The following is a 25,296-nucleotide window of genomic DNA, read 5'->3' as shown; positions in this document are numbered from 1 at the left end:
TCTTTAATTGCTTAATTAAGTTTGTTATAAAAGTTCAGTCCTGTCTCAGCTTTTCTGATTCTGATGAAGTTCAAGTACTTGTACAAAAGAACTTAATCAAAGTTATTGTATCATCAACATGTATTTTGTAATATAAGGTGGTCTTATTTTATTTGAAAGTGAAGTCCATTGGCCTGGTGCAATTATTTTTGTTTTATTTAAAATTAGAGATGAAACAAAGGGATATGGACTCTGCTGAAATAAGAAAAATAGACATTTCAATAGAAATAGAAAATAAATAGGAGAAGAGATTGGAGTTAATTGAGAAAAGGCATTTGTATATATACAATCTTGGATTGAAGAGGCTGGATGAACTGAAAAGTTTTATGTGATGACATGAGGTATGTTGGGGATATGTTGCTATGTTAAAAACATGGCAATAAAAGCTCTATCCAATAAGCACACATGAGGGTTACAATTGTTCTAAAATGTTACTGCTTTCATTTTTACTTGTTGGCAGTTTAATTGTGTATCAAAATCTTAAATGCTAATGCAGATAAGCTACTCAAGTTGTATTGTTAGGAGTTAAGTTTAAACACATCATTTATGGTTAACAAAATTTATGCAAAAAGTGCTTATATTATTATTTTACAGAATGATTTTTGTATGGTATTTTAAGATTTAGTATAGAACAATATGTAAACAAATATGTCCAGACAATGATGTTTATTTAATTTATTTTAGGTTTGTTACAAATGAGATTATGCAATGCTTAATAATGTATTGTTTAAACCATCTGAAACTATACATCTTAGTATTGTGCAAAGAAAAGTGCGGTAAAGATGCGTCGATTACATGACTTGATAAATTCAGAATTTCTGGACTACTAGGAACTTGGGAAAATTGTATGGGATCATTGAGTAATTCATAAATAGGCTCAACTCATTCATTTTCATCTTTGTAATTTCTTTTTCTCTTTCTAAATGCTTCTCTTCATACAGTTAATTCATTAATTTTATGATAACGCACTTAACCTAATCACAGAGCACGGGGAACCTGAAGCCTATCTCAGCACTCACTGGGTGCAAGTCAGTGATACTAGTCCTAAACAAGGAGTCAGTCCAGGTCATATGTGTAAATACACACACACACACACACACACACACACACACGCACGCACGCACGCACGCACACACACACACACACACACACACACACACACAATGTATGTGCATATGCAGCATGCATACCTGCCCATTTTTCTGTGTGAATTTTCCTTATTGCTAGCAAACTCACAGTGTATTACTCTGTACAGTGTATTATCGCTTATGTAGTTACAGTGCAAGCATTGTACACATTTCATTTTAACATATTTCCTAAATGCTACTGATTTACTATGGTTGTAACATTAATAAATTGTTTTGGCTGGGATGTGGTTAGTACATTATAAATGTGGGCTGCAACTGTGGGTGATTCAACGACATACATTATGTAACTTTAATGGTTAAAATAAGGTATGCATTGCATGCTAATGACTGCATACTAATATGGAAATGAGGAACTCCATAAAAATGAGAGAGAAAGACTATGAAAATGAAGGAACATCAAAAGGCAGAGGGATTAAGAAATGTATAAAAGAGCAGCACACGCCCATTTTGAGTCATGTGATTCATTGTGTACAATGAGGGCAGTGAAAATAGCACAGTACACAGCACCATGTGTTGGGAGCAGCCTTCATAGCCAGTTCAATTTACATTGGTTAACTGGGTAAGTGAACCAGTTCAAGGACTATTATCAAGTACTACCCAGGCCACAAGGCATAGGCACAAAAGCAAAGTACAGTGTAAAAACAAATTATACACATTCATGTGCCACAAGGTATAGGCACAAAAACAAAGTTCAGCGTAACAATAAATTTTAAAAATTCATAAAGTTAGTTTATTCAATAATACTTTTAGCATTATAGTTAGAGGTGCATAATAACAATATATTTTGTGAAGAATCTTTTAATCAAATAGTCATAACTGTTACTAACCACTGAATGCAGGGTAGGTGACAGAGCCTGTAAATCTCAATGCATTTCAATCAAACAAGAAAAAAAAAGACAGACAGATCCAGTCAAGGAAGAAGAAGAATTCAAATAATCTTAAACACCAGCCCTGTAGTATTATGTCACAATGGTCCGTGATATACATGTGTGAACTGTGCAGAACTAAATATAATTTCTCCAGAACAAGTGCAGTGAATTTCATCTTATAGTAAAGTTGTCCAAGAAATAGTATGAGAAGTAGTGTGGACTTGTTAAGTGGAACACAAATTAACCAGTATATCTAAAACAGTTACATTTGGTTTGTTTTGATAGAAGAAACGGAGAGATTCATTTTTTAAGCCCAGTAAAAATATATACAGTGATCAAAGGTTGATCCATACAATCAGAGCAACAAAAATGTATAGAGTAATGACCACCAAGGCTAAAATCAAAATATTTTCTATGTTAGTTGGTAACCGCTTTCATGCTATGTGTACTTCTTCAGACCACACAAACTTACTAAAAACAAGACCTTAAATACATCTCCAAATCATTAAAACCTCATTAGACATTAAAATATTAATTAATTAATCAAATTCCATAGCAACCAATATATGCTAATGACATAATTTATGGGCTTTCAAGGCAGATTTCAAAGGAATACCATCATTAAGGCCAAAACTTTCATGTGCTTGTAAATTGACAATCCATTTTAACTCATCAGCTTCTGTTCAATCAGTCAAGCACCCCCACTAATATTTTTACTAGTCAATTGCAGTTTTTACCTTAGTAGACAAATTATTTCACAGTTCAGGTCCAAGTTTAGAATATGTTTTTTCTGTTGAAGTTAGTGAATAATTCAGACTGTGTGACCGAATGCTGTCATGATGTCTTTAATTTGTAGTCTGCACTTTGCACCATCATTTTGCACCATCACTAGGTTTTTAAGAGGGGTTGAGTAATTAAGTAAGTTAAACATGAGGGCATTGAAAACAAATGTGGTTGTCATAGTAACTATTTCCTACTTGAACCTTTTGGTTCCTATGGTGTTCAGTGTATGGTGACAGATGAATAAATACATTTGAGGACTTTATTTTTGTGGTTTGTAGGTGCATATTATGTTTAGAAATTAGTGCTGTAACTGGCAATGCATATTAAAATTTTGCATAAGCATTTTTAATATAATGCCTTATCTTGCTTCAACAATGAGAATATGTACTTGTTAGTAAGAGATGTTTACTTGGTTCAGGACTTTGAAAGACTTTCTGTATACTATTTAAAGAAGACATTTAGGTAGAATTCCAATCCAAGACATTTCTGCTTGGTAACATAGGACATATTTACACCATAAGGATTAGATAGGGAGAGGGGAGACTTGTTGGTAGTTTAACTGCACTGCATATCATTAGGATTGATTTCTGTTGATTGACAGTCAAGTTGTTTTTGACTAGCCATTTCCAGGCTGTAGCAAAATCATTTTGCAGTTTTGCATTTAGTAATGCTTTTGTGTAAGGTGGTAAGCACAATATTATCTGCATACACGATGCAGAAAATTTGAGGTTGCCCTCAGTGTCTTCTTTTAATGTAGAAGGAGAACAATAGTGTCCCGAACACAGAACCCTGGGGTATGCCTTTTCTGAGATCACCTGACTCAGGAACAGAGTTGGCACTATTTTGAAGGAAGCTATGGAACCAGTCTAGTGTGTCATCTGAAAAGCTACACTTGGCAAACATTATAATATTGAGGTAGCTGAAAAACAATGGAAATGTGAGCCACAAAGCATTATAGAAAATGATGAAATTTATATCACATGGGCTCATCCATTACCAACAGTTCAGAAAACAGATGCAGAAAAACAGATATGGTAGTCAATAAAAAGAGGACAAAAGCAGCGTTGATCACTGAAATTGCTATACACAGTGACTACAGTGTCTTACATACAGAGAGAGACACAAAGTCATAAAATACCAGGGTTTACAGAAAGAAATGAGGTTAATGTGGAAGAAGGAAAACCAGACACTTCCAGTAGTAGTAGGAACAGTGGGTCTTCTAAAAAAAGAATTTACAATTGTGCTTAGATATGTTACCAGTATATGTAAATCATATGAATTGCAAAACGATTCATTACTGGGCACATTGCAGGTGCTGCGAAGAGCACTACTGGCTAATATCAAAGATTGAAACAATACTAATTTCACAAACTTTAGTTTATTTATTTATTTATTTACATTTGTTGACCGGGAGTGTCCGACTGGACGTAGGTCCATTTTTAGTGGAGGCCCAGGGAGAAAAGCTCCACAGTTCAAATATACAGACAGTAGTTACATTGGATTTACATAGCTATTAACAATTTGATCAACATAGCAATTAACAATTACAAACATAGTTACAGATGAAGAACATAGTACATCAGTAGACAACTAGAATCTTTATCATCTGCGAAGTACATAACAGACATTAACAATTGTTACAATAAGAAGTTCCTGTTGTATAATAAGTAGATAGGCTTATGAGCATCCGAGCTTGCTATTATCAAGGTAGTTAGTGGGGTGGAAAGAAAGGTAGTGGGTGGATGGGGTGGGTGATATTAGAGAGGGAGTTGAAAGGGCATAGCCAGCATGTTTTTAGGTGTGCTTTTAGTAAAGTTTTGAAGTGGGTGCATGATGGTACAGAGGTAATTGTGGGTGGGAAGGAGTACCATAATTTGGTTATGGCACAAGAGAATAGTGCTTCTCCAGCAGAGTTATTGGCTTTAGTGACCTGTAAGTGATTTTTGTTGCTGGATCTTAGTAGTCTGGTGGTGCGATAGGATTGGAGTAGATTCTGGAGGGATGTGACTTTTAGTGGATGGCTTACTAGTTTGTGGGTGAGTGGGAATTGATACCATTGAAGGAGGTGAGGCAGAACAAGCCAGCCCAGTTCAGCAAGTGAGAGACAGTGGTGACTATGGTAGGATGCCCCTGTGGCGAATTTGGCGATTTTGTTGTAGCAGGTCTCAAGCTTGTTTAGATCGCATTGCCTTAGGTTGGTATATATTGGAGAGGCATAAAGTAGGGTGGAGATAAGGTGGAAATTTGCTCCTGAAATCTTTGCTGCTTTGGTGAGAAGTTGCTTATTTCTGTATAACGCTCCTAGTTTTTTGTGTACTTTTTTATGGTCATGGATACGTGAATGTAAAATTTTAGTTTATTGTTTATTTCCACTCCTAGCAATTTGGTGTGTTCTGTTGGGTGTATAGTGGTATTGTCTTTTGCTGTGATGTTAAAGTGAGAGTTGTTTTGAGTATGTTTGGTGGGTTGGAAGATGAGTAGTTTAATTTTGTTTGGGTTGAGTATTGATTGGGCATCAGATAACCAAGTTTCAACAGAAGAAAAGGCTTCCTGTGTGACTTTTTGCAGTTTGGGTAGGGACTGGGCTGAGCAGATGATGGTTGAGTCATCTGCGTATTGTATGAGTGTGCCATGTTTGGTGGCAGAGGCTAGATTATTGGTGAAAATAGAGAAGAGTAGGGGTCCAAGGATGAATCCTTGGGGAACCCCTATAGAGGCAGGTAGTTGGGGAGATATGTCATTCTGCCACACAACGGATTGTTGGCAGTTAGACAGGTAACTCTGAAACTTGTTGGTGACTGATTGAGAGAAAGATAGGTTATTGAGGAGATGAGTTGTTTGTGTGGGACCATGTCAAATGCTTTAGATAGGTCTAGGAAAGTAGCAGAGGAGAGAGCCATTGTTTTTATGCTGAAGTATAGTGTTAGTAAAGGAGAGTAAGGCAGTGGTGGTGCTATGGTTTGGTCGGAAAACATGCTGAGTATTGGAAAGGAGGTTGTTAGTAAGGAGGTAATCTGAGACTGAATGCATTTCTCTAGTATTTTGGAGTGGAGAGAAAATAGCTATGGGGCGGTAATTGGTTAGTTCTGTGGAGGAGCCGCCTTTGTGGAGGGGAATTATATGTGATACTTTCCATAGTGTGGGAATGTAACTTTCTGACAGAGATCATTTAATCAAGATGGATACTGGGTCGGTTAGAGCATCAGCACTGATTTGCAGGTATTCACTTGGGAGGTTGTCTACTGCTAATTTTGTAGGCTTAAGTTTAGCTAAGAGTTTTTTTTATGTTGGAGGTAGGAACAGGAGAAAAAGTGAAGACTGTGGGGAGATTACTAGTTGAAGGTGTGGGTTGGACAGGAGGGGGGTTGTGTTGTCTAACTAGTGATAGTATGGTTTGTGTGAAGTGTGTGTTGAATGAGGTAGCAATATTTTTGGAGGAGTGAGGGATGTTAGGAGGAGGGGTACTGACTTTACCTGGGTGGAAGATGGAGTTTATGGAGGACCAGAATTGTTTGGGGTTGTGTTGGGAGGAGTCTAGGGCAGACTGGTAGTATTGGAATTTGTCCTGTTTTATTAGCTTTTTGACTCTGTTGCCTAGTTCTAGGAATTTCTGTCAAGTTGAGGGGGTTATGGTTTTGGGCCAGTGCTCCCAGGCTTTAATCGTACTTTGACTTAGGAATGGGGTCCATTCCTGTCATGGTATTAGAAACCCAAAAGACATGGAGAAATTAAAAAGGCAAGCTTTTGAAGAATGGCTTACTATGTCAAAGGCATACCCGAGGTTAAGGAATATCACTCATGTAAGCATGATATTGTCGATAATTGTATATATTATATCAATAAAAGGATAAAAGGCAGTCACAATGCTGTTTTTGTATCTGAATTAGTTAATATGTTATATTTGATTTCTTCAAGGACTTTTGCTATGGGGTAAAAATTTGAAATTGAAACATTACAGCCAGTGCCTATACTACACTACCTCTATGCCACAGAGGTGTACCACTGTCTCACAGACGGGCAGACTGAGGAAGCAATTTATATGTGTCAAAGCTTTTACTATATTGTGGTAGAATGTTAATTTAATAAATAAAAGTGAACATTTTATTAATTAATAAAGCTGTTATTCCATGGTTTCCTTGACCATTACATTTTCTGCTGAATTATGGTTATTTTCAACTGGCTTGGAATTTGCCTGCTTGAGCTACTTAATTGCTTGGTTATTTCTGAGAGAACCATAATATTCTGCCCACAAGCAAAATTGAGGGACATGCATTGCATATCTATTCCTGTGGATACAAAGGTACACGTAGCCTTAATCTTATTAGCCAAAGAGACCAACCTGCATCCTGAATGGACATATTAAGGCTATCACTAGTATCAACCTCAAGATTCTTAATCCAATTCATCAATATAATACTACAACATATGTAGAAGTACGTCTTGGACACACTAAATTGGCCGTAGGTGCGGGTGCATGTGTGAGTGAGTGGTACAGATGATCTACCATGGAAGGGCTAGCTACCGAGTGGTGTAAATCTTGTATTGAGATGACTGAAGTGACACCCCGACCCCGTGTGCAAAATGAGAAAAGGGGTTGAGGATGGAAGGATATCTGGTTCCTCAACACAGAGGAGAACAGAACCAAACCTATGTGTATCTTAAATAACATAGCTCATTTACTTTGCAGCCATAGATTGCACATTATCAATTCCCCACATGCTCCAGAGGGTCTATGATACATCAATGGAGGGGCTTCTACTCTCTGAATTGCTATGTGATCTGTAATGCCAGGACATTATTATATATGGGTGCTGTTCTAACAACAAGATTACTGCCTCTCAACTCTCCCTGATTTTCAGGGTTGTCACTGATTTGACTGAATATGTTGAGCTCTCATAAAACTGGCAATTTTGGAAGGAAAGGTGGTGGAATACATTTAGTAAATAATGACAATCATTAGAGTTATGTTATTTCTGAAAATGCATGTCAATTTACATTCTCGTATGCTGTCAGCTGTTCAAGTTAATAATACTAATATTTTAAAAAGTGTCCCTGATTTGGGGCATTTGTCCCTGTTTATTTCTGGATTTGGCCCCGAGTCTGGAGGCAAGAGGATGAGATCTATGTTAATGTAAAAGGTTCTGCATGATGGCATGAACTGAGGTATGCTGATGCTACATTAAACACAAGGCAACAAAAGTCTTGACCTATGATTGCATGGAAGGGCTAAAACTCACTTGAACATGTTGTAAGTTACTGCTTTCAAACTGATTACTATTAGGTTCATAGGTAGGTACTAGGCAATCTGCCCAAGGGCATTTATAAGCCTAGCCAGAGTGTGTAGGCTTTTGCCACCCCATTGATTAATTAACTGATCCTCTGTCAAGCAGAACCAAGGAAATGATCCCAGGGGTGCATTTTCTGTTACCCATCCACTCGTCAAGGTTTCTCTTGAAGAGTGTTAGTGAGGGGCTCTGCCTAATGTAGTTTTGAATTTTGTTCCAAAGCATGGGGAGTCTCTGTGATAGGAATCTATCCCTCTAGCATTTTCTATTTATTGTTGTGGTGAGGTTTAGCTCACTAGAGCATGTGGCTCGCAGTGACTTGGATTTCTTTAGGTGGAGCATGTCCATCAATTCTGAGTTGGACATGGCTTTGTAAGTCAGGCAGAGATCACCTCTGAGTAAGTGATATGCCACTGAGTACAGCCAGAGTTTTTTAAGTCGGGCTGCATAGGACATATGTTTGAGGCCAGTAATCCTCTTGGTGAGGTACTTTTGTGGTCTCTCCAGCTGTTAGAAGTGTCTTGTGAGGTACATCCCAAATGGGGCATTGTACTCTATGATGGGTCTTATGAGTGACGAGTAGAGGGGCACCATAACCTCTTTATTTCTAGATGTGAACCCTTTAGTAATTAGATGGGCCACATGGGAGGATTTCCTAACTACTTTGGCAATATGATTGTCAAAAGAGAGATTACTAACTACCTGGGTCCCCAGATCTCTTATTACGTCTTCTGTATTAAGGGGGCTGCCACCTATGTGATAATTTGTGGGTGTTTTGTCTTTCCTAAACGGGATGACTATGCATTTTTTGGCATTTAGCTTGAGGCCATGACTTTGACAGCAGGTGTCCGTCTCAGTAAGGCCCTTTTGGAGGATGTCCGTGTCAGCTGGAGAGTTAATTATGGCTCTGAGTTTGCAGTCATTGGCAAACTTGGTTAGCCATAGTCCTCCTGTGTTTTTCTGTACTTCTGAGAAGTATATGTCGAACAGCAGGGGTCCCAGGACCGAGCCTTGCAGGATACACCTGTGACTGGTTTAGAGTTGGACTGGAGCCCGGTATTCTTACCGTGTGAGTTCTGTCTGTAAGCCAGTCGGCAACCCATTTCGTGACGTACAGGTTTATGTTCAGGCTGGTGAGATTTTCTGTAATATCTGAGTGGGGAATGGTGTCAAATGCCTTGGTGAGGTCAAAGTAGGCTGTGTGAACAACCTTTCTCTCGTCTATGGCCTTGGTGACTATCTTGAAAAAGTCAACCAGGTTTAGTAGGCATAATCTGCCTTTAAAGCTGACCTGGGTTGGGTCAGGTGTTTGGAGGTTCCCAGTGTCTTTGTTAATGAGTTCCATGATGATGCACTCCATAGCCTTGCAGACCAGGCTAGTCAGTCTTATGGGGCGATAGTTACCAGGGTCAGTTGTGACCCCTCCTTTGTGGAGTGGAATAACCATTGCTGTGCGCCATTCTATGAGCACGTAGCCTGTGGAGCGGCTGAGGTTGAACAGCGTGATTAGGTGGAGGGTTAGTTCGTTCTGTAGTTCATGCAAGATGCAGCCTGGGACACCATCTGGCCCCATTGATGCTGTGTTTTTGGCTTTTGAAAGGGCTATTTTCACCTGTGCATCTGTGATTTCCGAGACACTACACTTTTTCGGTATTGTTGTGGGCCCTTTTGGGGGTGAGACGGGGGTGAAGTTTGCACTGAATCTATCTGCCAGGATGTTGGCAATATCAGTAGGTTCAGTATATTTTGTGCTATTTTGCACTAGTTCAGTGCATATCTGCGAATTGCCACTTAGATTCTTAACATAGCTAAAGATGGGTTTGTGGTTATCTTTTGAATCCCTGGCTATTTTTCTTTCAAAATTAGCCTTGGATGATTTTATGAGGGACATTAGTTTCTTACTGATACTGATCAGGGATGTCTTTCCTTCTTGGGATTTGCTTTTTTTCTGAACTAGTTTCCTCCTTCTATTGTATAGACTGTTTATGGCAGGGGTCCACCAGACTGGTTTCCTTCACTTAGAGAAGTGAGTCTTGGTTTTGCTAGGGATGGCAGAATCCAGCATCCTTGTAGGTGCTCATAGAGTGCATTTGTAAAGGTTTCTGCATCTTGGGCAGCGTTATCCTTTAGTGTGGGGGATGTGAAACTTACTGCCTCTGTCTTAAGTACGGTGAAGTTTGCTTTCTAAAAGTTTTTTACTGTGGTTTCATTAGTTGGGGGTGGTTGTGGGGTGTGGACATCCAAAGTGATTAGTTTATGGTCTGATCTAACCAGTGACGGGTCGACCTCCGGTGTGGAACACCTGTCGCCCGTTTGTGATGACCAGGTCCAATATGTTTTCACCTCTGGTAGAGGAGTTTACCAGCTGATCCAGGGCATTTGAGTTGATGAATTCCAGGAAGCGCTGGGTCTGGGAGTTTGTACTCAAGTAGTTTTCCCAGTTAATGATAGGGTAATTGAAATCGCCTAATATCAGGGTGTTCGGTAGGACCTTCATGTTTTCCAGTGTTTCCAGAAAGGTGGAGTGGTGGTCCTGGGTCATGGAGGGTGATCTGTAGCAGGCCACAATTTGCATTGCAGATTTGCCCGATGTTAGTTGCACATGGATGATCTCAGAGGTATCATGCATCACCACTATCCTGGAGGTGTAGGTATCTTTGATGAATATGGATACACCCCCTCCTTTTGTGTTTCAGTCTGTGTTCTGTGGCTGAAACGTGTAGTAAGAGTTGTAGCCCAGTAGTGCTGAGGTGCTCTCTGGATCCTTGAACCAGGTTTAATTTACTGCACAGATGTCGACGTTCTCCATACTGAGGAGTGCTTTGAGCATATGCATTTTGAGATTTAAACTCCTGGCATTGAGTAGCATAACCCTCAGTTTTTTGTTAATTGTGCTGTTTATGGAGGTGGGTTTGACTTTTGAGCCTTGCCTAAAAAAGGCACTATGGGGGCAGCAAGAGCCTTGACCAGTATTCAAAAGCCTAGGGGTGACAGGTGCAAGCCGTCTCTTGCGAAGCAATGCGGCTTGTTGAGCATGTTGTAATAGGCTAATTGTGTATCAAAACAGCTATACCTTATGTTCTACTCAGACAGTTTCTATAATTCTCACATGTAGCATATATCTACCCTATGCTCAAGTTTCCATTGAGGGGATTTCTCATGGGAACACCTAGCTGGAAATGCATACATGTGCTAGATAGACTGGACCATACATATATGCACTGTGCCAGCAGGCATCAGAATGTGTATATGTTATCTGTTGTAGACAATGTCAGATATGCCCCAGAGCCTTGGCTGATGACATTGATATACAACCTTGATATCATGCAGAAATTGAATTGTAATAAAGCCCTTGTGGAAACCTGAAACAAAGTAAAATGTATTTGGACTACTGAAGGGACATTTACAATGTCTAGACACCGGAGGCAGGGATAGTGCAGGATTAAAGGGATGGCAGCCCTGGGTTCGAGGTGATAGTGGCTGAAATGGGTAGTGCATTACTGGCATTCAGCATTTGAATGATTTGTGGTCATTGCTTAAAACACTGAAGCATTTCATGCATGGCATTTCAAGCGTAGCAAATCATGTGTTACATTTGTTGCAAGAGGATTTTTAAAGTTTGAGAGCAGAAGAACTGCTTTCTGTCTTTGTTTTCAACTTTGAGAGGACTTTTTTTCTTTTTGTTGTTAAACTTAGAGTTGAGAATGGGGTGCCAGATTAAGGAACATCCTTCCCCCAGGCTGTAATATACTCTGTTTAGATCGCTCAAACAAAAAAGGAGGTAGTGTAGCCATACTCTATGCCAACCACCTCACCCTTACAAATCCTACAAAACCAATGCCATCATTCTCACCCGCAGAACTACTTGCAGCAAATCTCAAAAGGCAAAGGGCAAATTCTCACACTTCCCTTTAGTGTGATCTTGCAGGAACAGCTACAGGCAGGCAGAAAAACATATAAAGCTACAAAACTGCATTTGCTGTTATGGCAACCTTAAACACTGGACCCCACCCAGTTTGGTTTTGTAAAGGGCCTATCTTGTCTCCTCAACCTGATTGACTTCTTCAAATCAATCTCCAGAGCCGTAGGTGTGGGTAAGGCAGTCCAAACAGCCTATCTGGACCTCGCCAAGGGCTTCAACACCATCCCCCACTCTGGAATTATAGATAAACTTACTAAGCTGGGCATTAATCCCTACGTCACTCGATGGTTTGCCAACTGGCTTATTGACAGAACCCACACTGTAAAAGTAGCCGACTCAAAATCCAGCTCCAGACAAGTGACAAGCGGAGTACCTCAGGGTTCAGTCCTGGGACCGGTCTTCTTTGGCATCTACTTCAGTGAAGTACAGGCCAGCACTAAGGGACTCTGGCTAACAAAGTTCGCAGATGACTGCAAACTGGGAGCCATTATTGAATCCCCAAATGATGTGGATATTCTACAAAAGGGCCTTACAGAAACAGATGCTTGGTGCCAGAGCCATGGGCTCAAGCTTAATGCCAAGAAATGGGTACATATTAAAAACACGAGCGTTTACTTACCCGAATACCTAAACGCCGACACGTCTTCATCGAACCACAGAAACATTGATTGTCCTGAAGCGCAAAATCTGAAAAGTTGAATCGTCATGGTTGGCCCTTCTGCGGTATAGCTCCATAAGGTAAGTGTGCGATAGTTACGGAACTCAGGGTTAGGGTGCAGGTTAAGGTAAGTGCATAGACAGTAATGTATGTTAGATTTAGTGTAGGGTTAGAAGTAGGGTTTTATTAAGTGTATGTGTGTGGATTATTTAGTTTGTTTGGGTATAGCTTTTTAAGGTAAGTGTGCGATATTTTCGGACCTTAGGGTTAGGGTGCAGGTTAAGTTAAGTGCATACATGGTGGTATATGCAAGATTTAGTGTAGGGTCAGAAGTAGGGTTTAGTTTAGGTTTAGAGGTAGGGTTTTGGTTAGTGTATGTATGTGGTTTGTTTAGTTTGTGTAGGTAGTATGTAGTGGGCAGTGGGATGGGACAACTATGAAATTTCGAGTTTTAGAATTTCATGGTTTAGGGTGTTCAGTGTATTTGGGGTTCGGGAATATGTGCCGGCATTTAGGTGTTTGGGTAAGTAAACATTCATGTTTTAATATAGATCCCAAGAAATGTATAGTTTTCCCCTTTGGGAAAAATCATGTACCCATGAATTACCACATAAGTGGCAGTACACTAAACACCAAAAGTGTGATAAGGGACTTAGGGACACAGGCGGACAGTAGTCTCACCTTCGATAACCACATAGCCACAAAAGTCAGGAAATCTTTCTATGTGGCACACCTCATCACTAAGGGCTTTTCATCCAGAAAAAAAGGAGGTCATTGTCCCACTGTACTCATCCCTCATTAGACCCATTATAGAGTACAACCCCCATTTGGTATGTAACTCACAAGACATTTGCAACAACTGGAAAGGCCACAGAAATACCTCACTAAAAGTATCATAGGCCTAAAGTAGATGCCCTATGCTGTCTAAAAATACTCCAGCTACACTCTGTCGCATATCGCCTATTCAGAGGCGATCTCTGCTTAACATACAAGGCCATGTCAAACCCAGTGCTGTTGGACATGCTACACTTAAAGAAATCCCAATCCCTCAGAGTCACATGCTCCAGGGATCTAAACCTTGTCATCACAATGAACAAAACATGCTGGAGGGATAGGTTCCTGACCCAGAGACTCCCCATACTCTGGAATAGACTGTCCATACATGTCAAGCTGAGCACCTCTTTGGCCATCTTCAAAAGGAACCTTGACAATTGGATGGGAGATAGGAATTCACCCCGGGGATCACGTCAGCCACCCTGCTAGACATGGGACCAGGGAAGTAAATATTATGGGAAGAAAAAGCCAGGGAATTGTTATGGCTAGGCTTGTATAGGCCCTAGGGCCAATAGCCTAGTACCAACCTATGAAGCTACGAACCTGCGCGCACACGTGCACACACACACACAATATATATACATATATATATATATATATGGTTACACTTCATAATCTCAAAATGCTGACCGAATTTCAGCATTCTGAGACCATGAAGTCAAAATTTCAGAATGCCGAAAGTGCATAAGAGCGAATTTGAATATCTTGAATTCATGCTTATTCATTTCCGGTATATTGTGTGTAGCGTTATTGTGCCTGAAATTGCAGGTGAGTGAGTGTCTGTGTGTGTTTTTGCATATTGTATGTGTGGGTAATGGTAGGGAGGTGTAAGTATGAGTGTGAGTGTTGGATTTGTTGGTGTTTGTGTATGTGTGATGTGTATTGTGTGCGAGCAAGTGGAGAATGCCGTGGTGTGAGGATTTTGTTATGTTATGTGCGATCTTGAAGTTGGTATATATAAGTAGGGGGTGTAGAGGGCTTGCCCACCCCATATGGGGGGTGCAGAGGAGCTTGGCCCCCTGCTTATATGTAATGTAGAGTTTTTTGTTTTGTGTGCTGTGGGTGGAATGGTGTGTGTGTTATGTGGTGTATGGTGTATGTATGTTTGTGATTGTGTGTTTCGTGATTGTGGGATTCGGTATTGTGAATGGCTTCATGGTCTCGGAATGAGATTATGAAGTGAAACTATCTATACATATATATATATATATATATATATATATATATATATATATATATAGAGAGAGAGAGAGAGAGAGATAGAGTGAGAGAGAGAGGTCTACCAAACACATGGTTGACAAATGTGTGAGATTTCACAAATCTCTGAGTTTGAGAAAATTCCCTTTTCCTGATTTTGTGCATTCTCATAGTTAATATATAATTAGTCAGGGTGTGGTGGTTTATGGGGGGAATACCTCCTGCAAAAAATGCTTTTATATATTTTTTTCTATTTTATTTTGAGTTTTGTGATGCACTGAGGTTGTTTCTCAGCACATGCTGCATTTGCAGTTTTGGTGCATTGAGGTGTCTCTTTGGGATGCTTAATGCAAAAAAAAATGTAACAGTGTATTTTTAAAGAAGCAAAAGAAATTGGATAGGGATTTAAAACAATATGAACAAAAGAAGGCCTACACCGTTTCAGGGAACAAGCAACAGAATAAAGATAGGGGTATTAATTGCCAGGAGTTGAGTCAAGAGAATAGTCAGTCACCAGTAAGGGAAATGAGGGCCCCAAGATTTGAGTCGGGGGTGAATTGGATGAACTAGACTCCTTTTCTGAGGTAACCCAGGGTTTTCAAGAAGTATGGAGGTTGGAACAGCTAGTCAAGAAGTCCAAACAAGTGGTGGATTCAGGCCAACATTATTACAACATGAGGGGGTGGAATTTTTACTAGCAAGGGGTGAGAATGAAGAGGTAGTTAAATATTTGAATGATGGACTTATTGGTACACATAAGGATTTAAAAATTTACAATTATGCAGGTCTGGAACTACGTAAGGAACACTTTTTACTGTTTATGAAGGGGTTTAAATTTGTGCCCACTGGTCCAGTAAATGCAGCAGCTTCCATCATAGAATTAAAATTTTTATTAGGAAGTTAAATTTTAATATTTATTTTAAAATAAACAAGGTGAGATATCTGGGGACATTTCAAGTTTAAAAAGAAATAGTACTTTCAATCCCTCAGTACACCCCCTGTTGCAAGTGTTTGAAAGAGCAGTTACTCAGGACATGTATAAGATGTATTCTAATAATAGGAAAATGTGGCACAATCTTTTGAGACAGGAAAAGGAAATTTTAAATACTATAAGAGGTAGTAATGCTCTCAGGGTGATGAAACCCGATAAGGGTGGGGGGGTAGTCATCTTTAAAGTCGGGGATGAACAGTTTATTGTATAATGCAGACACCTACTCCCTCATCTCAAAAAATGAGATAACTATTGCATACCAAAGGATAGATTCTTATATTGAGGAATACTTGTTGGAAGATAGGATAGATTTGGACACCTACAGATTTTTGCAACAAAAGAAGCCCATAATACTGAATATTTTTGGCATACCAAATGTTCATAAGAATATTGAAAAACCACTCTGAGGCCAATTGTGTCAAGTAGGGGAAGTAAAACCCAACCCATGGCTATACTGGTTGACACATGGACGAAAGAAGTGGTCCAAAAGACATCACATCTACTGAAAGACTCATGGGAATTTTTAGGCAAGGTCAAATAGGGTTTGTGGAAGAAAGGACTTATTTTTATTACCATTGATGTGGTTGACTTATTCACCAGTATTCCAAAAGTGGAAAGTGTGGAATATTTTCAGGACATGTTAAAAGCTTACTCCTCCCTCTCTAATGAAAAAATTGACTTAATGGTTGAGCTTATGAAATTAATTTTAGATAACTTCCTATATTTTGAAGGAGAATTTTATCAGCAGATTAAGGGGGTAGCTATGGAGGCCGCACATGACCCCCTTTTGCCAACATTGTCATGTTGGGGTAGGAAAGGGAGCATGTCTTTCCTAGTGTATATTTCAGGTACATGCATTTTTATGTATGGTTTTTGGATGACAATTTTATTCTGTGAGATGGGACAGTTGACCAAATTGGAGAATTTATCAATTACCTTAACGGGTGTTGTAGTTATTTGAAATTTACACACTCTTGGGACAAGAATAGTAATAGTTATTTGATTATAAGGATCTCACAGGGTGGAGGTGAGTTCAAATCTAATATATTTAGGAAAGAAACCTTTTGTAATGCACCATTTGCAGTATTGCAGTAGTAATCACCTCCATTTCCAGAAAAAAAGCTTGGTGAAAGGGCAAGCTATAAGAGTTGCAAGAATGACCTCTAATAAGGATGAACTTAAGAGTGAACTTGAGGTTCTAAGGGATATGTTCCTGGAGAGGGAATATCCCTTGGAAATGGTGGAAAGTATTTTTAAAGTGGTAAAGGAAGGGTGGGGTAATAAATACTTACCACTACTAGGTAGAGATTTACAAAGGGAGAGAAAGATGGCAAATAGGAAGATATTTGAAAAGGAATTGGTTCTAGAACAAAACTGTTACTCCCAGGACATCAGGAGATTAGTTGTTAAGAACTGGAGCATTTTTAGGGTGCATAAGGAAATTACTGAATTGGTGGGACCGGAGCCAGTTTTTGTTTATAAAACTGATAAAAACTTTAAGCAAATGCTGGAAAACTGGTCAGGAAAGGATAGGAGAAACAATAAGGGTACAGTACCATGTGGAAGTTGTGCCCAGTGCAGTTATATTTTTAGAGAAAAAAAAATAGTTATGGACAATGCTTTGCATAGTAAGGTAACATTTGTGAATGGTAATTGTGCAACTAATACAATAGTTTATTTAGCAGAGTGTGATGATTGTGCAGAATTTTATATAGGGATGACAGAAAGAGCATTAAAATAGAATTTATGAACATAAATATGAAATTACTAGGGAAAAGGAGGCTAATGCACTTTATAGGCACTCACTAACCTGTTCCAACTTTAGGAAATTTACATTTGCAATTTTGGAAAGGATTAGAATCAACCCCAGGGGTGGTGACTGGCAGAGAATGCCTTTTAAAAGAGAGTTGGTATGACAGTTAAAATTGAATGCCATACTGAGACCTGGATTGAATGATCAAGTGTCCATAGGAGCTATTTAGAAAGAAAGGGCTGTTTTAAGTTAGAATGGTGTGATGATGCCTTTAAAACTTGAATGGGATGTAATTAAGTCTTAATTGTTTGATGAAGATGTAAAGGGTTTAGCATTTTAATATAAAAGAACATTCATTTAAGAAAGGATTTATCTGATGAAGTCTCTGTAGGAGATGAAAGCACTTATGAAATATTGTATTTTTTATTAAAACTTTTTTATTGATTTATACTACTACAGTTCAGTCTTTTTTATTTTTTTGTTGGTATTTTGAGTTTGGCTACTATTCCTGCTTTTACAAGATGATGAAGTAATTTTTTACTGACTGATGAAAGAGCTTAATAAATCATTTTCTCAGCTCACAGTGCATCTCGTACTGTTTACATTATTATTTTGTTTTTACAAGGTGTTTAATGTTGACCAAATCAACTATATATATATATATATATATATATATATATATATATATATATATAGTAATTAGCTAAACTTAAAATTATTTTAGAGGTATTTTATTTGTGTATTTCATTTTAAATATAGCATTTTAGTATTTTTATAGAAAAATATATATAAATATTTCCAAACTTCACCAGAAACTCTATTATTCCAGCAAGCTTCAATCTTGACTATGGAAGATAATATATGAGTTTTAATATCTAGAAATCTCATACTATTTGTTTTCCAATTTATATTGCAATTACTAATATGTTTTCCTTGTCTACCTAGTGAACGTAATGATTCAATAATATTTCAAGATTAATATGTTTTTGTTGGAAACAATAAAGTAGCCTGAATAATGGAATCATTTTAATTAAATATATCTTATTTTCATAAGAAAAATCACTTCAACAAGATATCTTTTGAAATGTAATTATTAAATTATTATAATTTATATTAGTGACATATATTCTAAAATTGCTAAGTAATTAGAATATTTAAATTCTTTACATGCTCACTTATGTTTTATGTTTTGTCAATATTTTAACTGCTGAGTTAATTTTTATTTAAGTAGTAAACTTCACATTAGAAAGAGAGACAAAAATGATACCAATTTATAAATATTTATAGTACATTCACTATATTAAGTATTATTAAAATCATACTACTTAGAAATAATAAAAAAATAGATCCAAACTATTTACTGAAATGACATCCTTTAATAAATTCATTTTGACAAAAAAGCATTAGTCAAATGTTCTATAACTAATGCAAATAACAATGAAGACGGGACCTACTTATTTAATACCTTTTATAATTTAGGTGTTTTGTAATACCAATAAATGTAATAGGGCAATGACATTTTTCTAAGTCTCTAAAAATAAAAACAATTCTAATGAATCAAAAATCTTCTCAGTATATAATTATTGTTAAGTAGCAACAACGCCCCAAACCAGAGAATGAGTGTTCCTGCTATGTAAAAATGTAATATATCCTTACATTGTGATAACCTTCCTAATGTCTTTAGTTCTAGTGTGAAGGGTATTGTGAACAACATAAATACTAAAAATGGGAACACATCAGTAGTTAGAAAGAAAGTGGTGACGAATGAACAAGGGAAAGAAAGTGAAGTCATGACTCCACCACTAGAGGTCCCTTACCCTATTCAGTCCCCCCTACTCCGAGGGCGTTCTCGCTCTATGAGCAGGGGAAGGCAAAAAAGGAAATTCATAGAACCCAACCAGGTGGGGCCCACACTCAAGAAAATGTGGACAAAGACAGGGAATCCCTAGTTATAAATCTATCACAAAAGAATCTTAGTATTGAAGAGAAAGAAGTACTTGAAAAGGGTTTATCCTTTATACCCACCCGAATGAGTGAACATACAGACACTGTCATAGATGTAAGGATGTTTGTAAGGAATTTACAACTGAGACTTGACTTTGGACAAGTTGACAAGGACCGAGCAAATAATGTGTTTAGACCGGTGAGTACATACTCTCCACCTTTACACCCAGTGATTGAAACTTACACTAGACTTGTGGAAAATGACCTATATGACTATTACTCAACCAAAAGACCTATGAAAGGGAAGAAGTTTGGTAAGAATAACTTGACTTACACCCAGAGGAAAGCATTACAAAGCCTAAAAGAGGATGATAGTATAGTGATAGTACCAGCAGACAAAGGAGGACCATTGGTTGTTATGAACACCGACCATTATGTCAGGAACATGATTGATATGTTGAATAATGATGGTAGTTATTTGAGACTAGATATTAATGACGTGATTATAAGAATCTTTAGAATTTATGATACTTTAGAAGATTTACTAAGAAGTAAATTAATTAAGAAAGACTTTTATATGTTTCTTAAAGTTAACCATCCGCTAATCCCTGTATTGAAAGGACTCCCTAAAATACATAAAGGGTTAGAAAATCCCCCCATGAGACCCATAGTCTCAGGACGTGGATGGCTAACAGAACCATTCTCTCTCTTTGTGGAACAACATCTGAAAACAGTATTGGAAAGTAATGTGAACATCTTAAAAGATAGTAAACAATTTCTGTTAGAGTTATATGAATACCTATCCAAAGAAGACAGTATTGAAGACTATTTGCTGGTAACTTTGGACGTAAAAAGCCTTTTCACAGTTATACCTAATGAAGTGGGCATTAACAGTGTTTCTAATTATCTTAAAAAGTATGCAGACATGGATAATCAATTCATAGAGTTATTAACCATGTTTTTGGAAATCATACTAGAAAACAATATTTTCATTTTCGATGAGAACTTGTATATACAGAATGATGGCGTAGCTATGGGCACATCCTGTGCCAATAGCTACGCCAACATAGTAATGGCCGAATGGGAGAAAGAAGAGCTATTCCACCTCCCCTCCTTTAGAAACTATGCCACTTTCTATAGGAGATTCGTGGATGACCTCTTCTTGGTTTGGAAAGGAAACATAGAAAGTTTGTTAGAATTTGAGAAGGACGTCAATAGTTTAACGCCCTACCTTAAATTTACTATGTCGTACTCTTTAGAAGAAATTTCTTTCTTAGATGTGAATGTAATGAAATTAAGTAATGGAATTGTTAATACTTCCGTCCACAGAAAAATGTGTTTCAGGAATTCAATTTTACACAGGAACAGCATGCATCCCAAGCACATCTTTGAAAATGTGATAAAGGGACAAGTAATGAGAGCATCTAGGCTCAATCCTACTGAGAAAGGCTTTTTGGATGAGGTTGAAGGGTTAAAAGATAGATTAATGGAAAGGTCTTATAGTGTAGGAGATGTAGACAGAGCAATAGATGAAGTACATGGATTAAGGGATACAAGAGCACGTCCCTATTTCTCCAGTAGAGTTAATGTAGAGGATGGAGAAGACACCAGTAGTAGAGCAAAAGATTCAGTAGTTAGCTTCTCGCTATATTACACCAAAGATATTAGTGAGGTTAAGAATATATTAGCTAAACACTGGCATTTGTTGAGGATAGATGACGATGTCCGTGATTTAATAGAAGAACAGCCCAGATTCAGTTACAAAAATAAACTCAATTTGAAGCGAACTCTATGTCATAAACTTATGAGTAGTCATGTTACACATCAAGTGAACACCGTTCCTTGTAATAGCTGCAATCAATGCAGCTATATTAACACTGAGGTACACTTTAAGCTACCAACCACAGGGCATACCTTTACCTTCCATACTGGCACCTCCTGCAGAACAGACAATGTGGTCTATTTAGCCCAGTGCAGTGCATGCACAGCTTTCTATATAGGAAAAACGAATAGACAGCTAAGGGAGAGAGTAAGAGAACATATCTACAGTATTAGGATAGGTGATGATAGGAATGCCCTAGCTAAACACGTTAAGAAAAATGGGGGTAAACATACATTTACGTTTTTTGTCATACAAACCATCACACATAGTTTAAGAGGAGGGGACATAGAAACAACCACCCTAGAACATGAGGCTAGATAGATCATTCGTTGTAAAGCGGATCACCCCCCTGGCTTGAATGACAAAATTAATATCTATCCATTTCTTAAAAAGAGGAGATTAGGTAAAACATTTAAGTAAATGCATTGATCACATTTAATTTACTTATGTATATAAAAAACTTTCACTGTCATTGTTGCTATGAAATATACTGGCTTTTCAACTACTACAAAAAGTAACAAGTATAGGCATTATGGCATTTGTTAGTATACATAATCCTGTACATCTACTTGTATGTATATTTAGGATTAAGTTTTAATGAACTTTATGATGCTTTTAAGCATACAATACATTTAAAGCTGATATATATATAAATTGTTTTTATGACCAAAGTCTTTGTATTAAATTAAGCGTATCTGATGCACTATGTAATATGTGAATTACCACCATCTGGTGGATTTTAGTGGTTACTGCAATGGGAATATTTCTCAAGTTATTATCTAAATGAAATGTATATAAGAATACGGAGCCATATAACATTAACTTAGAGAACAGCTTGCTCTTAAGCAGCTTTAATTAATGTTTCATGGTAATATTCATTATTTCTTACAATAAGAGTAGAAATGAATGAGCTGATTTCCTGTTTTCTGCATTATTAGATTTTAAATGTTTCGTTTTTATGCAAAAATTTTTAATTGATTTCTTAATTGAATCAACTATTTAAGGACTGTTCCAACTAATCTATTTTGTACAGTCTGATGAAGCCCTCTATGGGTGAAAGCGCTCACTGATCGTAAAATAAAGAACGTTCCCTTTTTACTTTATGTGGAGCTATAGTTCTTTTTGAAGAAGTGGATTCTTAAATGTGGTGACTTTGCCTGCTTTGAATTATAGAAGCCGTTGTGTTCCTGCGACTTTGCTAAGGATATAATTATTGTTAATTGATTGTTTTATAATCTGCACAGTCAATTATTATAATATTTATTTTGATGATATTTTCAGCATGTCTATTATAAATATAGTTTGGTCCTTATGAATTAAATTTGGAATAAATAATAGAAACTTATGTTTGCAAAAATAGGCATAGATAATGTATGATATATATTCAGTAGGAAGATTTGTGTATATAATTACATTAAACTTGTGTTTTATCTTGCTTTAATATTATAAGACACCGCACTGGATTATATTAGTAAAATTCTTTAAGCTCTAAACCACTGTCTCTGTGGTTTGGTGTTTTTTGGGGGGATTTAATATTATAAACATAATTAATTTGACCATGCAGGAATGTATTTATTTTTAATAATACTCTTAAACATTTAATGCAATAAAATAATTATTTGGGAAAAAATTATAGAGTTCAAGTAAAATGCCCCCAATGTCAGGATTAATATTCCTGAGATGTTTTAACTTATCCTTAAATTCACCTAATGCAATATCCTTGTTTAACAATTGTATATTTGCATCTGATAACTATTTCTTAATAATACTATTAAGGACATTAACTAAATTCAAAGTGTTATCTTATCAAGATGAGACATAATTTAAAGTTCTATAACATTTCCTCTCTCCCTGCCTCAAATTTAGTATTACTGATGTTTAAAATAAGAAAAATTACAAGGATGAAAAACTAGGATATTCTTTATGAGTTTTACCAAAATGTACTTTACAAAGCTTTTATCTCATGTTCCAAATCAAAAAGCCTTTTCTATTTATGATTCAGTATATGACCCTGGGGTGTAGGTATGGTGACTTGGAGAAACAATCATTGTATTGAACAAAAATGGTTATACTGGCAATTGTTTTTAGCAACCAGTCACTCACTCATCAGGTTTCAATGAGAGTATTAGATTTACAGTAATTTTGAAGACAATACAATTAAAATAATTTATAAATCATGACATATATTGAATATCATGCTTAATGATTTGATCAGTATTTTATAAAACTTAATTTTAAAGACATTTATATTATTTATTTGAACAAGGTCCTGTTAGTTTTTTATTCATGTGACTTTTTTGTTGTTGTTACTTAAGCTCTGATGCTTTACTGTTTGAAAAGAACTATATTTTTAACAATCATAGTAAGTCATACCATGGTTTTATTTTTATTTTTATTTTTGAGGGAGTGCTTTGTAATTTTTTGTTTTTCTGTCACTATATGCAGTAACAGTGTATTTTCTAACATTTTATTGCATTTTCCATTTGATTCAGACATTCTATCCCAATCGTTCATATATTTCATTACTGATGATGCCAAAGTTGGTGCACGGATTAATACCATGAACTGTACAGATGACAACACCAAAGGTGAGACAAATATCAGTGAGAACCTTTTGCTTAATACATTTTATCACAAGTCCCAATTGCAATAACAATATAAACCAGTATTGTCATGACTAGGACCTTGAACAGTTTTCTGAAACAATTAGATCACGAGTTATTGAAGTACAAATTCTTTCACTGGGATAATATATATATATATATATATATATATATATATATATATATATATATATATATATATATATCTTGAAAGCACATTTTATTAAAGAGACCACCAACATGTCTTAATGGCATAGACACTGAATACTGTTTGTATAAAGAACTAGTCAAGTTTTATGACAGCACAGGTTATGTGCTCGTGAGCCTTCTTTCTAGACCTAATGAAGAAGAAATATTTCAGCTCAAGGTATCTAGAGAATAACTCAAAAGAGAAATAACCAGGGGCATTAACTAACTTTATTATTTTTAAACATTATATGGACATAGTTTTAGTAATGAGAAACATGAGGTTGTTTTAACTCTGAAAACATTGAAAATAATTTAACTGATATAAAGCAGAGTATGTAAATGGTATCACTCAGTTAAAGATAATAGGTCATCACTAACAGTCGGTGAAACTGTCATTTTTTTTTTCTTATAGCAAGTAGCAGTACTATGGCTTCTTCACGAAGATTCCTGTGATTGGCTGCCCAACAAGACAGAGATCCTCACCTAATCAATCAAGCCACAGCAGGAAGAGTGTTTTTTGGAGGCTAGGAGATAGCAAATATTATATCTATTAGAAAAACTTCATGTAGCCAAGCTAGAGAGACAGACTATGTTGGAACAATGGGGAAGGGGCAAATGCAAACTGCTAATTATGATAAATGTAAGGTACTGTACTAAAGTTTTAACAATAGATGAATTGTCTGTTGTATTCAAAGAGTATATGTTTATTCCTAGTAGCTGAGCTTATTGATCTGAGAATCCCATCTGTCAGTTCTATGCAAGGAATGTGAACCAAAAATTTTTACCTGAATATGGTGTCCTCAGTGAAAAAAAACTATGTTGATATTTAGCATAGGAAACCAAGTGCACATAACCACCCACTGTAGCAAACAGTGGCAGTCTGTGAATGACTGTGTGGAGGTGATATAAAGAACTTATTCCTTTTGCCAAGAAAAAAAAGATGTTTTTGCTTTGGGACAGCTGTTTTTTTAATTAAAGAAAACCCCCCTAGAGTATTTTTATATTTTACATAGTATATGTAAAAATCTACTGCCAATCATTAGCGGACCGGAGTTCCGCTGTGGCGACCCCTAACCGGGAAAAGCCGAAAGACACAGACATAGTATATTTCTATACAGTGATTATCTTATTTGGCTGTAGAGGTTTATAACAGATGTTTTACAAGTAGTCTTGTTACCAACATTTATAGAGAGGATGCT

This window comes from Protopterus annectens, chromosome 16.part0, assembly GCF_019279795.1.
Source record: "Protopterus annectens isolate FY-2018-M chromosome 16.part0, PAN1.0, whole genome shotgun sequence".
NCBI classification, from domain to species: Eukaryota; Metazoa; Chordata; order Ceratodontiformes; family Protopteridae; genus Protopterus; species Protopterus annectens.
The sequence above is the reverse complement of the archived record's forward strand: the minus strand, read 5'-3'. Positions refer to the sequence as shown.